We start from the raw sequence: 17,881 nt of genomic DNA, 5'->3' as shown, positions 1-17,881 counted from the left end.
AGAGGGAAAAGAAGAAGGAAGCCCATCCAGCTGTTTCTTCCCTGCTGGCATCACACGCATAGGCAGCACTTAGGAGAAGGCAAAGAGAATGACCAATAGAAAACCCTGTAGAAGCCACTAGGACCGCAAGGAGCACCACATCCACTCCAAGGCCCAGCCTCCTTACAGGTGATGTGATCCCTGAAGTGGAGGCTGAGAGAGTGACATTGCCATTCCCAGTGCTTTTTTTGTAAAAGAAAAAGGTGCCGGAATGCACACAAGTCATACAACCTGCCTTGCCTACCCCTACAAGGTTCCATCCATAAAAGGTGCCGGAACTCCGTTCTGAGCGTTCTATGACAAAAAAAGCCCTGGCCATTCCTACAACCTAAGGCAACGATTAACTCAGGGGTGGGGGAAGCGGTCCATCTTTTACTTGCTCTCTCCTTCTTTCTGTATCATTCCTCCACTACGTTTCCTATTGACCAAAAGTGTTGAAGATATGGAGCAAGGAATGAAGCAAGGAGGAGCCCAAGATTATGTGACTATGGGCTGCAAGGCAGCCATGTGCTCTATCTCATTACGTTTATGCCCTTGGGCAGATGGAAGAAACTGCCTTCTAAATGATGCTGTAGTCTTTATTGAATGTAGGCTAGGCTTTTGACACCAGTTATAAGCAATCGTTCTGGGAAATCGGTACCCAGCCAAAGGAGAAGGTACCCTTCTGAAGGTACTCCCCCAGTGCTGCTGAAGAAGGAAAGCAAGCTAGGATGAAGTATGAAATGGAGAATACGCTTGTTTGTTTATGTTTGTTTTAGTGCTTTTTAAGAAATAACAGAAAAAGAAGAAAAGCAGCAAAACACAATTATAATACCTACAAAACTATGCATACAAAGTGCTTAAAAACATGAAGAAATACGAAGAAAAAAGAAAAGAAACAATATATTACTATATACTAATTACTATAGGTAAAGGTAAAGGTTCCCCCGCACGTGCGTGCTAGTCGTTTCCAACTCTAGGGGCCGGTGCTCATCTCCGTTTCAAAGCTGAAGAGCCAGCGCTTGTCCGAGGACGTCTCCGTGGTCATGGGGCCGGCATGACTGGACGCCAAAGGCGCACGGAACGCTGTTACCTTCCCACCGTAGTGGTCCCTATTTTTCTACTTGCATTTTTTTACGTGCTTTCGAACTGCTAGGTTGGCAGAAGCTGGGACGAGTAACAGGCGCTCACTCTGTTACGCAGCACTCGGGATTCGACCCGCCAAACTGCCGACCTTCTGATCGACAAGCTCAGCGTCCTAACCCACTGAGCCACCGCGTCCCTACTAATTACTATATGTTTTGGTAATTAACAGTTATGACTACATAGCTATCTAATGTAAATATTTTTAGTAATCTATGTTAACTTCTAATACATTTATGTAACTGTCAGACTTTTTAACCTACTGTAACTTGTAAAAATGAGTTCCATATTTCATTATATTGTCCACATAAAATCTGTCTATAGGCAATCCACTCATAGGTGGCAAATGTAATCCTTCAGTCCACTGAGTGAATGGGACCGTACATTTATCTTTCTAATGTTGCAAAATCAGTCTTTTAGTCATAGTAAATCACAGAGAATCCCTTTACATTGTCCAGTTGTCAAATTCCATGTATTAGGTATGTAAAGTTCAAGAGAATATTATCCTCTGCAAATTTTAGCTTTTGTCGCACAATCACATTAAGTGCAGGAGGATTTATTTAAATAACAAACAGGATTAGTGAACCTTATTGCCCAAGGTATTTTTTGCTTTAAAAATGGCTACTTCAGTGAAGTATTATGGAAATGTTATAAGCGGCAATTGTATGATCCTCAAATGTTTTTAACATAATATAGGACAAAATTTGTGAATGAAAATGATTGGAAAAGTTTGGACCTCCACTCTTGGTTATCAGGTATCTAGTAAACTTTTATTAAACCACCACCAGATTTCATACCAAAATTGCAACTGCAATAAATTGGAGGAAAGGGCTCTTACATTTGTCAAATCACCATTCTATAAGTGGAGAAACACTGTCCTTGTGACAAACATGCAATCCAGAGGGAAGATATGTAGGTTACAGGCAACAAAATGGAACCAAAATGAGTTTATCGGGAAGGAGACATTGATGAGACAGAAAGATCTGAAGTAGCTTTTGTCCACTCTTCTGGGATTAACTGAAGAACTTTTGACAGTTACCTGTTTGCACAGTGGGAAGCAGTAAAAATGGTTTAGGAAACATGGGAATCTCCCAGCTGTGCATTACTATATGTTCAGACCAAGGTTGATCCTTTGCATGGTTATGTTGCCCACAGCTCGGCCGATGCCCTAGTGGAAACCTGGGAAAGGGCAGCCACAGAGGCACTCGACCGAGTTGTACCCATGCGGCCCTTGACCCGGCACAGATCCCAATGGGCTCCATGGTTCTCCATGGAGCTCCGGGAGATGAAGCGTCGGAGACGGGGCCTAGAGAGCTGTTGGAGGTCCAGCCGATCCGAATCCAACCAGTTACGACTAAGGTCGTTCACGAGAACTTATCTCGTGGCGATGAGGGTGGCAAGGTCTAACCACTTTGCCACCCTCATCGCGTCCGCAGATAATCGCCCGGCCGCCCTGTTTAGAGTAACTCGCTCCCTCCTTAATCAGGAGGTGAGGGAGGAGCTCTTGCAGGGTCATGCCGAGGAGTTTAGTCGATATCCGTCGGACAAAATCGCTCGGATCCGGACCGGTCTGGACTCCGACTGGGCAGAGTCTGATGATGAGGATACGGGCAGTCTTGTCGATGTTATCTGGGAGGAGTTCGATCTTGTGACTCCTGAAGACGTGGACAGGATCATGGGGAAGCTGAGCTCCACCACGTGTTTGTTGGACCCGTGTCCCTCCTGGCTGATTTATGCGGCTCAGGATGGGACACGAGGCTGGCTCCAGGCAGTGATAACTGCTTCCTTGAGTGAGGGTAGCTTTCCTGCCGCCTTGAAGGAGGCGGTGGTGAGACCCCTCCTCAAGAAGCCTGCCTTGGATCCAGCAATATTAAACAACTTTCGTCCGGTCTCCAACCTTCGCTTCCTTGTGAAGGTTGTTGAGAGCATGGTGGCGCAGCAGCTCCCTTTGTTCTTGGATGAAGCTGATTATCTAGACCCGTACCAATTGGGCTTCAGGCCCGGGTACAGCACGGAGACGGCATTGGTCGCGCTGGTGAATGATCTCTGGCCGGCTCGGGACAGGGGTTGCTCCTCTGTCCTAGTCCTTCTAGACCTCTCAGCAGCTTTCGATACCATCGACCATGGTATCTTGCTGCGACGTCTCAGGGGGTTGGGAGTGGGAGGCACAGTTTTTCAGTGGTTCTCCTCCTACCTTCTGGGACGTTCGCAGTCGGTGTTGGCAGGAGGGCAGAGGTCGACCTTGAGGCCTCTCATTTGTGGAGTTCCTCAGGGATCGGTCATCTTGCCTCTCCTGTTCAACATCTATATGAAGCCGCTGGGTGAGATCATTCGTGGTTTTGGAGTTGGGTATCATCAGTATGCTGATGATACCCAGCTTTTTATTTCGACCCCAAACCACCCCAGTGATGCCCTCGACGTGATGTCCCGTTGCCTGGAGGCGGTCCGGGTCTGGATGGGGAGGAACAGGCTTCGGCTCAACCCTGACAAGACTGAGTGGCTGTTCGTGCCGGCATCCCGGGAAATTCATATTATTCCATCTCTTGCCATGGGGGGTGAGTTATTACCCCCCGTAGATAGGGCGCGCAACTTGGGGGTCCTCCTAAACTCACAGCTCTCTTTGGAAGAGCATATTGGAGCTGTGACTAGGGGGGCCTTTGCCCAGGTTCGCCTGGTGCACCAGTTGCGGCCCTATCTGGACCGGGATGCCTTGCGTACAGTCACTCATGCGCTCGTGACCTCTCGTCTGGACTACTGTGATGCTCTCTACATGGGGCTACCCTTGAAGACCACTCGGAGGCTCCAACTGGTGCAGAATGCAGCCGCACGAGTTGTGTTGGGAGTCTCCCGATACTCCCATGTTACACCTTTGCTCCGCGAGCTGCATTGGCTGCTGGTTGCCCTCCGGGTGAGATTCAAAGTGTTGGTAATGACTTACAAAGCCCTACATGGCATGGGTCCGGATTACATGCGGCAACACCTGCGGCCGGCGTCAACTTCCCTCCGTCCAGTGCGCTCCCATAGAGAGGGCCTCCTCAGGGTGCCTCCGATCAAAGAATGTCGATTGGTGGCCCCCAGGGGGAGGGCGTTCTCTGTGGGTGCGCCAGACCTTTGGAACCACTTGCCGGTCGAGCTCAGGATGGCCCCCGACCTTCGCTCCTTCCGGCGGGATCTAAAAACTTACTTATTTGAGCAATCCGGCCTGGTTTGATGGGTGAGGGTCGGGGTTTTAACATGGTTTTTAATTATTGTTTATATTGGGCATAATATTTAATTGTTTTTTAACTTTTGTATTTCGTTTTTATATTTATTGCCCTGTACACCGCCCTGAGTCCTTCGGAAGAAGGGCAGTATAAAAATTTAATAAATAATAATAATAATAATGTTACTGTATTCCAATGAGCCTTTTACCAGTCTGAAAGCAAAATCTTATACCCTGACCTTCTTGGCTTCCTAAATGTGATTGGATAAGAGGGAGCCATTCTGTTGCTTATCTTCTTAGCGGCTTCTCCAGGGTTAGTTCAGACTGCCTATGCCAGCAGGTGCTCAGAAGGTCTCACATTCAAACCCATTTCTTGGTGGGGTTGAGATAGGCTTATTTTATGTGCACAGACTGCATTGAGTTTGATGGACCCATGATCGGCTCTTTCAGTATTTCATGGCCAAAAATATTGACTTGCTGGAATATTGCAGAATGTTCACGTCACTCCAAATGCTCTTCAAAATATTTAGTTGCCATCAGCATACTGCCATCAAGTAGAAGAGAGGGGGAAGCTAAGGGTGTATCTGACGTGCAAACCAGCACAAGGTTTATGGAGATAGAGCTTCATAAATTCACAGCGTTCATAAGAAGTTCAAAGACTAAAGCCCTAATGAGCTCTCAATCCGTCATCTAACATAGGAACTCCTCTAGGCTCAGCTTGTGGGGTTGCTGTATATACACTGTTTGACTTGCTGAAATCAGTGCTCTGCAGTGGGATGAGGGGGGAGGGAAGTAAGTAAATAAAATTAGTGTGGCTATGGGGGCTTTTGCACTGACAGATTTCCCTTCCGTCTCTCCCTCCATGACAAGGTGATGTAATCCCTGCCTCGGAGATGCCCCTGGGGGAGTGGGGGGGGGAAAGGAGCGGATGGATGGCGGGGGAGAGTGAAGGAATTTGTACAGAAATCCTAATAACGCAGCAGCTGAAGAGCAAAAGAAGGGAAAAAAGGTTGAGGGGGTGGTGGGATTTAATTGCATTTTGATCTAAAGGACATGTGTGGGGAGAACCATGTCTCTGTGTGGCTTCATTAGAAGCCCCCTTACGGTCATCATTTTTTGTCCTCTGATGCTTACACGAGGCACCACCACAACAGGTCCTTCCCTGCCCTTCAGGTACCAGAAGCGAGGGGAGGAAAGTAACCTCTGTCTACGGCTCCTGCTGCTCTTCCAGGTTCACCCAGGGGGCAGCTTTGCCGTGCAGGGTTGGCGCTTAATGGGCAGTATTTCTCAATCGAAAAGGAATGCCTTTCCCACCACCATCACCCTTTCTCTTTTCTTCCGGAACCCGTGGGGGCTTCCTTTTTTCAATTTGCGAATACGCCTATAGCTGGATCCACATCTCTCACTTCCCCCTCCTCCATCTCAATTGTTTATTTTGATGGGCAATCAAAGCCTCCCAAATCCCCAGGGCAGAGAGAGCCAGAGGGTTTGGTGCTGGTCTCTGGAAATTGTTTGAAAAAGACTCAAGAACACGGAGGGGAAAAGCGTTTTAAGAAACACTTACAAAGAGGGAAGGTTGCTTTCATTCCGCCTGTTCCCCACACACACACACACTCCCTTGACACAGCACATGCAGGTGCACACACAGAGACACACATCTACACCACCTTCTGAAAAACAGAATAGAATTGAGTTGGCATCTGTCCTTGGACTTCTTTCCAAAGGTGTAGCCTGAACTTCTGCCGTGGCTCAGGCACCTGAGCCCAAAGCTCTGAAATGGCCCTCCAAAACCCCCTTTGGACCTTCTCCTTTCTATTTTCATTAAGCCCAAACAGGAGTGCTTACCTGGGCTCTGGCCAATTTCCACCTTATTTCCTCTCCTCCTGTGCCTCGTTCTTTCCCCCCCCAAACTGACTCTTAAGTCTCTGAATCGGTGTCCTATTTAACTCTCCTACCCCGCAGGAACCAGGAGAGGAGTTAAGCTGCCAGCCACAGAGACCTAACCAGCTGCTGTGAATGGCTGGGCAAGGGAGTTGAGAGTTGTGGAATGATCCTGTCTGCATTTCCCTGAGGTATTAGGAAATTCCTGCCACTCGCTTTGCTTCTTTTACTGTCCGTCCCCCCCCCCCTCCATCACTCAGCCAGGCTTTGACTAAGCTATAAATATTACAACTGGCTTTGAAGCCATCGACTCCCCACCCGTGTGGCTGGGCTGAAGAAGCCTGTTGGCTCTTGAAAGGGATGTTCTGGGTTCCCTCCTCTTGTGATCCATTCTGAAGGAAAACACAGGTCTCGGTTTCCTGGCACGGGAGACTTACTAGAAATCCTGCCCCTACTGAGATGATTCTCACATTTATGTTGCTCACTTGATGATTACACCATCATATGGATTTCCCTGTGTCAGGATGCAACAGCTACTTTGCTATTCCCTCACCTCCCACCTCCTCACCTAGCCACTGATGGCTAACATTTTTCAATAGAGCCAGTTCACACATTCAGCTGCTTTTCATTACTGAAGTCTCTCTGGCCTTTCTAGGTGACCTGCAAGAACGGAAAGAAAGAAAGTGCACATTTTCTAAAGCACTTCTGAATCTTGACAGTAACAGTGATGTAGAATCCAAGGGCTGGAAGGGACCTCAGAGGTCTTCTAGTCCAGCCTCCTGCTCAAACAGGAGATCCTATACCATTGTAAAAGTTTGCCTCTCAAACCTTTGATCTGCTTCCTCCAATCACAGCTTGTGTGCAAACTTGCTTTTTTGCAAGTAAAATAATCGTGACACGTGCAATCAAGGCAGGGCTGTCCTTCACCCACAGAAGACAGAAAACAAGCCTACATTTTGGTTGCTCGTTGCTTCCAACAACGTTCTAGCATAATATCACATAGCTCATCCTTCACATTCAATCCCAGAACCTGTTTCTAATATGAAGAAATAACGAAGGAGGAGGAGGAGAAGGAGGAGGAGAAGGAGGAGGAGGAGAAGAAGAAGAAGAAGAAGAAGAAGAAGAAGAAGAAGAAGAAGAAGAAGAAGAAGAAGAAGAAGAAGAAGAAGAAGAAGAAGAAGAAGAACAAGAAGAAGAAGAAGAAGAACAAGAAGAACAAGAAGAACAAGAAGAAGTAGTTGGAAGGGACCTTGGAGGTCATATAGTCCAACTCCTTGCACAGGCAGGAAACCCTATAACATTTCAGACAAATGGTTGTCCAGTCTCTTCTTAAAAACCTCCAGTGTTGGAGCATTCACAGCTTCTGGAGGCAGGTTATTCCACTGATTAATTGTTCTAAATCATAAATAGACTTTTTCTGACTAGGTGAACAGTTTACAGTATTTTCTGCAGTTTTGTATTATCACCATACATTCACACAGACACACAGTCACACACAGAGAGAGAGACAGAACACACACACCCCTACTTCAATATATTCCTGACCTGCTGGCAGGGTTGTCATCATAGTGGTCATCTTAGCCTGTTAAGGCCAACCTTCTACTCATCATCTGCACTCTCCTATCAGAGAACTTGCATTAACAGCAGAGGCCTTCTTCTCTATTCTCCACCATCTGAGATAGATCAAGGGGTTAAACATTTCAGCCACCTCACCAAAGCCATGCAACTGACTTTTTGAGAAATGTGTATCTATCCTCCTTCTGGATGACCTTCTGCTATGCGGTTAAGATATAGTTTTCATAAAGCATTTGACAGGAGCTTGATAGAATGATGAATTGTTTCACTGAAATGATTTTATTACTGATACTTTTTGCACCATATATCTTATTTTTTTGTGATATTTTCTAGATTGTGTTAGCTCTCGTGGCATATTTTAGAAGTCAGAAAGTGGGATATTAACAATAGTAGGAGAAGCTGCAGGAATTAGCAACCTGAATAAACTTCTCACCAAAATGTTCTCTGTGTCCTTAAGCTTTAAACCTGATTCTGTCCTATTAATGCATAAAAGAAGATGGATGTCCAGGTTTTATAACCAAAGGCTCCATAGCTAAATTCTCCCTGCACCTACCACTTAATGTGGACACAAATTTCCGTGAATGCCTTTCTTAAATTTGTGTTATCAAAACTTGATTAAGAAGAAGGCACACATAGGAGATGAATGCATAATGGAAAGAGTTCAGTTACTAAACTGAGATACATCCTTATCTATTCATGACACTTTTGTCATTCAGATACTTTGGTAGGTTCCATACAGTACATTTGGCCTGGCTAATGAATCAACCCATTTTCTGGATCTTACAAAGCAACTGTATTATGAATTAATCAAATGAGTTGTGTTTTCACAGCATGTAAGCTATACAGAGAAAAAATAAAAAACAAAAACAAAATCTAACTAAGGTTAAAATTAACTCAAGCCTGATATGTTTTGGATATTCAGCCATTAAGTCTTTATCTGACCAGGTTGTGTGAACAAATCTACTTTGTAAGTGCCTGGGTGCTAAGGTACTCTGAAATCAGAGCTCAGCAGATATGATGGTTATTTTGAGCACAGGTAAGGCTGAAGAGGTCAGAAAGGTTAAGATGGCAGCTACAACAATGCAATCAAATCTCCCATCCTTTGTAAATGTGCATTGCATATAAAAAGGAGCAGACTTCTATCGCACAATCGTTACCATCCTCTTAACTTTTTTACTTCCCTGTGGATGGTACATAGGTTTGTGAAGACTTTTTTAAAAATAGCTTTATTTGATTATTTTTATAATTCTTAAAGTATGCGTGTCTACTGATAAACATGTCCATTAACATACATGTTGCTTGTTTCCAAGCAGAATCAAGGCTAATTTTACATGTTAAGATTATCAAATAGCTAATCAAGAGCAAATACACAATGAAAACAGTAAAATGTACGCAAAACATTGTGTCCCCAATAAAATTCTCTTGGACAAGTGGATCAGAAATTAACTCATTTACACTGCGCTCACAGGCCTGTCCAGACACATATTGCCAAAAATATATCATTTTCCTTCCTATTGAGTCATTGACCACTAATGAAAATATCTCTATAAATTGTGAATTTATTTTTATTTTTTTTCAAGGAAAGCATAATAATAAGCAAGTAGATTCCTTCCTTCTGTACCCAATTTTATCAGCTTACATGTCACTTTTTCCATAGAAGAAACACTAGGGCACTTCTTTTAGGCAACATACACCTTTATTGAATTAAATGGCTGGTATGTTCTAAATGGCCGGTATCAAAGAGGGAAATTATAGTGAATGAATTCAGCTTCCTTTATACAGAGTCTTCTCAACTACTAAACCACCTACTAAACTTCAGCACAGTGATAAAATTTATCTAACAGAAGTGAATTTATGTAGCTCAGGGTTGAATTATGAAGTCCTTGATGCAGACACAGACTCTACAATGTAATTTCTAAAATTATTTGAAATGCTTATCTGTAAGTCCTTTGCTCTGGAGGACAAACTATCTTGGTTATCTTCTTTTGCAAAGATTTCTATTATATTGAGGGGGAAAGGTGCAGGAGGACAGACTTGCCCTTGCATCTCTTACCCTCATGGCTAGAAACTGTGAAATTGGTTAGACTTTCTTGTCATTAAGGTAAACATGTGCTCCTTTCCTTTTGGAGAGCCCAAAATAGCTCACAAACACAGGTGAAAAGATGCAACAAAATCTAGCGATAAAAAGGTAAGAATCCTTTAAATCAACCTTGGTTCCAAGAGACTTCATGCCTATAGCCCACACCCATTGTTTCCTTGACTCATTACACAAGAGGTTTAAGATTGACTTCTCCTGGGTTTTTATTTTTCATCATCCCATTTAGATGACAAGCCAGGATTTTCCTGGGGATCTGCCTTCCAAAAATGATTGCAGGTCAACTCTGCTTAGCTTTTCAGGATCAGCTAAGTCCTGCTGATATAGGCAGGAACAAAGTTAAAACAGAGTTTAAAACTGAACCCATGACAACATATAGTAACAGAACACAAAAATTGAAATGAAACACACAGTGAAACAAGCAAACAAAAAGCCACTCAGGGATAACCCTTTTATTGTGACCCCCAAGTCTCAGTTAAGGAGCTCAATGGGACTCTTAAGATACCTGGATTGTTTTTTCTTAGGCTGAGCTTCTTTCATCAACCAGCAGCGAGGTGCATGCTCAAATAGGATCTCAACTACTCAGTGCATCTGTTGAGTGTAAAATATCAGCATAGCAGCCTTCAAAGACCCACCACTTTTTAATATGAGTTCTGTGTAAAAAGGGGTGGAGTTTCCATTACAGCGTCACAAATCTTATCTTGATTTTTATGACTTTCTTGTGGGCATACCCAGGACCATTTTTTTCAAATTATTTGCCAACTATGCAAAGCCCTGCTATCCAGGACAAAATAGACCTCTCAGTGGTAGAATTTGTTTCAGATGACAGTGTCTCATATCAAACTGAGCTTTGATAAAACAACATGGAAGCTTTGTCAGAAAAAAAAATATTATAAATAAATAAAATCTCTTTTAGTCAGACTAATAACAATAGGGTTTATACACTGCAATGACCCATAATATGGTATATTTAGTTGAAGTTTACCATATTGGGGGAAGACAGTCGTTGTGGTTTCCAAATTATGACTTGTGTCTTAGCATTATATGTGAACCCAGCTACATATGGTTTGGCTTAAACCACCTCTTTAGTCAAGAAACCTGAGTTAAAGTAACCATATTTTAGCATGATGTGCAAATTCACCCATTTTCCTATTAATAATGTGAGGATTTATTTTACTGGCAATTGTAACGATTGCTACAATACTTTAAGATTTATTTTATTTATTTTTTAATTCCATTTATATCCCGCCCTTCTAATAATTGCATAATGTATTGCACTATTAATTATTATGAATGAAAACAATAAAGGCAGGCCCGGCAGTAGACTCAGAGAATCTTCTAGAAACCATGCATCCTATCCTGGCAGGGCTATCAGGTTTCATGCCCTATCCAAAGACTGGGGCAACTACAAGAAGGGGTCAAAATCTGCAAGATGGTAGCTAGGTGTCACAATGCAAACTTACACACTTATGACATGAGCTTGGGTCACTACTATATCCAGCATCTTGAAAATTCTGACACATTCTGCAGGCAACACTGTCCAGAAGTATCACCGCTGCCTCTATCTTCCATTATTCTTTGGGCTTCTTGTTACTGTATGTGGTTGTTTCTGTGCTCTCATTTGGTTGTGTAATGTAGTTGCTAGTGCATGTAAAGCAGATGATGGCCCTGAGTGCCAGACATGCCATAAAGCAAATTATGTTAATCAGCTAATTGGAGTAAAGCAACCATTTAGCTACCATCACTTCTGATGCCAGTACATCCTTGGACAGAAAATGAGTTAAAAAGGGAATCCAAGAGGCAGTGGCCACTAGCAGCAATCTAGGGGACAGAGGGGAATGGAAGTGGGGTCTTGGTGTTGCCAGCGGACTGGACGGTGCCATGGGACATTGATACGATTAAACTTGAACCCACTTTTCATTGCAATAAGAATGTCCCTTTCAAGCATCTCTCTTTAAATAGAAATAGCTGAGGTCACTCAGCCTTTCTTTACTGTCATGATATTTGAAGTCAGAAAATATGGTAATGCCACTGCCGTATACTCCCAGAAATAAGGAAAATGGATCAAAAGTCCCTTATATTGCCCTCACCTTTTGAAACCTAAAACACTCAGGGGTTTTTTGCATCCTAATGGAGATGCAAAATCTTTTATGAATTGTAATGTCAGCAAAGATCCCCAAGAGAATGCTTGAAGTCAGAAAGTTTCTGATCCTTCCTATCTTTCACTTAACAGGTGATATGCTCATGTGAAGCATGAAAATTGTTATTAGCTTGTAAAGCATTGCTCTCAGGCATGTAATTAGAGATGATAATCCCCACTATCCCAGACACCTCTATAGATTTTGAAAGATTACATCAGTGCTTGCTGCCATAATTTCAGCCTGAGCAAAATTCCAGGATCTGTTTAAGTATCAAGCTCTCAGCCCTGGAACACACAACTGGAGAATGCCTCTGAGCCTATGAAGATTATAATTCCATTGCTGCCTTGTATTTGGATCCTGTGCTGCAGATTTGATTGGTGTGATACTGCAAGTGATTCAAAGCCAGAGACATAGGCAAACACAGAGGCTTTCTACCTCCACCTCTCCTTTTAGAAATTAACAATAAACAATTAATACAACCATTTACTTACATTTGTTTTGAAAAGGTAATGCCTTCACAGCTCCTGTCTTGTCAAAGCAACCGTGAATCTATGGTTGTTACATTGATTGCTGGTTTGTTAATTAGAAAAAAAATGTATCTTGTTTTTTGACAAAAAAAAATTCAAAGTGCTACACAGTATTAATGAACTGAATTACATTAAAAGCTGTACCCCCTAAAACAAATTATCCCACCAAACCAGGACCTGGCAATTGATGTTTTCTTTGCTTTCTCATCCTTTAAGAAATCTTTCTCAAAGGGCTTCGGCTAGGCTGAGCACCTCAAAATTAAAAAAAAAGTGACTTAAGAAAGGGATAATGTTCAAGACTAACTAATTAGCAGATGTGGTGCTCGGTATTAACTCAGCTGCAATAAACAGTAATAGTGAGAAAATGTGAGAGGCAGTAATAACCTGGAGGCCCATAAAGCCATGTAATATATCATTAAAGAGAGAAAGACTTCAGAAGTTTTTGAGCTCTTTAATCAAACTTTTTAAAAGATCTGCTTCCTGGAAAGGACTATTGTTTCCAGCCTGTTATAAACCTCCTGTATAGTCCTGACTGGACTATTATGGAAGAGTACAGAACATTGGACCAGCTGGACTAATCTAGAAGGATACTTCGTTACTTTAGAGACAGGCAGGCAAGGAAAATAGCACGTTTCTGCTCTAGCTAGGTCACACTAAATCAGGGGTCTTCAAACTTGGCCCTTTTATGACTTGTGGACTTCAACTCCCAGAATTCCTCAGCTAGCATGCCTGGCTGAGAAATTCTGGGAGTTGAAGTCCACAAGTCATAAAAGGGCCAAGTTTGAAGAGACCCCTGCATTAAATAGCTGATTTTAACTCTAGTTCAAAAACAACCCCTTCAGTGATTTTGGATGAACAGATTAGCTTGGAGCTATCTGATTCTCTGTTCCTCAGCCTTGGCAACTTGAAAATGTGTCGACTTCAACTCCCAGAATTCCCCAGCGAGATCCACTGCTTTAGAGACTGGATCTATTCCCATGGGGGAATTCCTGAACTACACAGTTTACACACGTACTTCATGCACAGTTGAACAGAGGCATTTTCTGAGGTCATCAAATGATGGCTTGCTTTCATCTTTTAATCACTTCAGTGTGCCCTATCCTTGTATTGGAGAAAAGAAATGATACAGCTCTGAAGTAGGAAAAGGGTTGCATGTGAAGCTGGAGAGACACTTTTCAAAGCCACCCAAGAACAGTTGCTGTATGTGGGTGGCAGTTTATCACCCGCCTTGTCAATTCTAATCCAAATCCCAATTTTTTGTCTCTCTCAGCTGCAGAGGAAAAGGCCTTCTGCACAGACAGAAGTTTAATTTTCTGCAAAGATTAATCTCATGATCAGTGGTGGCTCAGGATGCTAATCCCCCTGACACACACACACACACTCAGAGGGTTTCTGAACTCAGCAGAAATAACAGAAGGTTTGATAGGTGGGGAAAGGGTGCCACTGCATAAATTCCACTTTTGCACATGAATTTGCCTGGAAGGTGATGCATGGACACCATTGTCACCCAGTTTGAGGATGAGGTGCTTGTGAAATTTCCACTAAGGTGACTTGATTCTCAATTCTGTAACTGTTAAGAAATGTTCATTTAGCATTATCTAAGGCAAAAGGGAAGGAAAATAGGAGGGATGAAGGAAATTCCAATTGTGTGTTTGGTTTATTAAACCAGCTAAGAACCCTCAATATATATTTCCACTTACAAATACTTGGGAGAACATTTTTTTGTTCTAATGATGCAGGTTGCTAGAAAAATAAAGTGATCAAGATGCATGAGATTCAGAGTTAAGTATTTTGGGTGCATCTATGGTTTTATGTATATGTTTTGAGTGTAGAGGGAGGGAAGAGAGAAGGAAGGAAATAGAAATATCTGTGTTAGATGTTGTTAACAAGGTGGACTCAAAATATACTCCTGTCATCATCTCCCCAGACATACCCATTCAAAGAGCAGAGAATCTATAGTTATTTTAATTCATGAGATAGGAAATGCCACAAATACTTTCTCTCGCCTGATAGAGAAAAAGAAGCCATTCCTTTCTAATTAGAAGAGAAAGATTGATCAAAGACTCATCAACTCCTTATTATCTTCTTACTTTGTACTACTTACTCATTTACTAAGCAAATTTATATTTAAATTATTGGTGGGATGTTTATATTTACTTTGCACTGGAGAATTATGTATGAATCAGCTAGCTCAGTCTTCCACCCTTCCAAAGTTGGCAGAATGAGGACCCAGATTGTTGGGGGCAATATGCAAATAATATAAAACCCCCAGAGAGTGCTGCAAAGTGCTACGGGGCAGCATATATGTTTAAATGCTATTTCAATTGCTACGGCTATTCTGGGCAGCACATTTCCAGAAAGCTCTTGATAGGTTAGGGCAGGTTCAGAGGAAGGTGACTCTGGACATGCCATGTGAAGACAAGCTGAAGAAACTGGGGATGTTCAATCTGCAGAAGTCTGAGAGGCAACACACGTGTGTTCAGGCAGCAAAAGGATGCCATAAGGAAGGTGGCCAGGAACTATTTTTCATGGACATAAGAACTAAGACCAGCAATAAGGAATTTAAATGCAGCTACTTGGATTTCATTTCAATGTGAGGGGAAAAAACAAAGCTTTCTGACAATAAGCTCTCTCAATAGTGAGACAGGCCACCTATGGAAGTGTTGGTCCTCTATCTCCAGAGATAATGTACGTGTACTTCGTTTGCTGGGCCATGTATACCCCACCTACTCAACAGATTCTGGATTTTAAGAGGCTATATATCCATCTTTCAAGGACGATTTTCTTCCACATTGCAGAAGGCAGATGAGAAAATTATCAGGGTTCCTTCCAACTCCACGGTTTTATGATTCTAAGGATTTCATAGCACTCATTATCTGCTGTGAAAGAGAGCAGTCTCAACTCTGCCTTATTGTACTTTCAGTGCTGGCTGAGAGATAATCTTATGCTTTTAAAGACTTTTCTTGGTTGTTTCTTCTACTCAAAATGGTATACAGAATTTGGATCAAAGAAGTGTTGAAATGTTGCATGAATTAAGGACTGAGCTACACTTATCTTGCTACCACCTGATGTTCAATTAGGATCCAGCCCTAACTGTGCAGAGTATAACGGTATGACATGGATTGTGAAGTCTTCATCAACTAGGGTACGAGAGTTCTATGTCTCCAATGCAAGCTATATGTCCAAAATGCAGAATATGCGCTCTTGTTTAAGGATGATGCTTCCTATAAGAGTATGTTTATGGTGGCAAGTTTGGGTAGCAAAGCAGGCTCACCAGATTGTGAAACAGGAAAAAAAAACATTCCAATGCCCACTAGTCTTGCTCTGCTAGGGACTGATATGTGAAAAATGTCCCATGTGAGCAAGAATGAAAGAAAAAGATGAACTGGACCAAGAGTAATGTGGATAAAAGGAACAAAGATCCTGCCCTCTTGAACAGATTATAATACTTCTGTGCTTACTTTCCCCCCACACACATACACTTGACACACCTTAACCCTGTGGCACATTTGTTGTTTAAAATTTCCTATCGTGATTTTTGCCACTATGCCTATGCTAGAGGCAAATCAGGAGATTTCCATGACAACACCTGTCTGTTCTTATTAAATCATACAGGGGGCCAAGCAATGCTAGGGTCAGAAAAACCTCTATAGCCGGTATCAGTAATGAAAGCAACTGCTAATAATATCATTTCTTGAGTGTATAATGCGGTATTCAGAGAATTCTCGTTGTACTAGACAACAGGAAGATATACGGGAGATGCCAAGATAGAATAGCATTCATGAAAGTAGCGATAACAAGTTGCTATCTGTAGACTCCTCCCTGTCATCCTTGGTGGAGAAGAAATTGTAGTTTGGAAATGCTTATATATGGACATGAAATAATCACAGCAAAGAAATGTGAATCAGAGACTGACAGTGTCCCAGTCCCCACTCGTGACTTAGGAACAATCATAGAAAATTACATTTGTCTCTTCGACTTCTACCCTACCCCAATTTAGTTCAAATGTTCTACTTCTGTGACTTTTGAACTCAGATCTCAAGCAGTAACTGTAGAAAACTCTTGCATCAATGGGGTTGACTTCCCAGAAGTCATTCTGAATGCTGCTAGGTTTGTGAAAAATCCACTTTAAAACCATGCTTACATGAATGGTATTACGAATTCTCGTAGTTAATCAAATTTGTTTTACGAGATTATACATGGTGTTACCTTTTTTACATCATCAGAACATTTGCCGTTTCGTACTCAACCATCATTCTCCAATAGGAAGAACATTACATTTTAATTCTGCAATACCTATTGCCAAATAGTCACAAAAAAGCTCTGATACGCATAAGCAACTGTTTATGCAGACTTAAAAGAACACAAAATGTGATGCCATGTAATCACAAAGGCATATGATCATTTCTTTAGATCCTATGTGGGCCAGTTACATAACAGTTCATTCCCACATTATAGAAAACAAAGAGAGAGCTTTCTTTAGAAGACAGCACACATCTTCTAAAAGAAACAAATGTTAACTTTTTCTTTTAAAAAAAGTGAATTTGCACAAACTGTTAGGATATTGTGGGAGCTGTTATTCACTCTTTTAGGGAAAGAAAAAGTACTCCCACAGTTTAATGATGTCACGCAGGAACAGTTTCTCAAGCATTATACTTTAAGGTGCAAATAAAAGATATTTATTTCCAATTACAGAATAGTTTAATATGAATATCTGTGCAAGCAGAAATGCAAAAAAAATCTGATTGTGCACATCTAATTAGAATAAGTCCCTTTCCTCTTCTACCCCCACAAAAAAAGTTATGTAGATTAGCATCAAATGTTTTCCAATTGTGGAAAACAATTTATTATAAAATCCCTCTGTCACTTCCCAAAGTCCCCATTTACCAATCTTTTAGGCTAATCCTAACATAATTCGCATGCAGACCTGTTGGCTGTGCATCTTTTGACTTTCCTTTGGCCAGAATGGATCAACAGCTTTATGTAGCCCCTTCTCACTCCTTTTTAAAATCTGCATCTACAGCTGTTGGCTAATGATCCCCCAAATGGACTCAACTCTTCTCTTTAAACAGAACTGAATATATAATGAAGTCTAAAAAGGCTTTTCACTTTATTCCTGTTTCTGCCTCAATTAATTTGTTGCACTTGATTACTTATGTAGTATAAATGCTCATGATCCCATGAACCAGAGGAAAACGTTAAGGGACCCACCAGATTTCACAGAGGATATTCTATGCTCTCAAAGTTTATCTTGCTTTTCCCTTGCAAAACCTAACAGAAACTTCAGAGGCATCAGGAA

At 42.1% G+C, this 17,881-nt stretch overlaps 1 protein-coding gene across 1 annotated transcript in view; it reads left to right on the top strand.

The window, feature by feature from the left end:
- The window catches only part of CACNA2D4 (calcium voltage-gated channel auxiliary subunit alpha2delta 4), a gene marked incomplete at both ends in the record, with an annotated part of 176,901 nt that overhangs the window by 119,560 nt on the left and 39,460 nt on the right, over nt 1-17,881 (top strand). The window lies entirely within an intron of this gene.

The sequence above is a fragment of the Vipera berus genome (genome assembly GCF_964194415.1).
Source record: "Vipera berus genome assembly, chromosome: 6".
Lineage (NCBI taxonomy): Eukaryota > Metazoa > Chordata > Lepidosauria > Squamata > Viperidae > Vipera > Vipera berus.
Note: the sequence above shows the minus strand (reverse complement) of the source record. Positions and strands in the feature narration are given on the sequence as shown.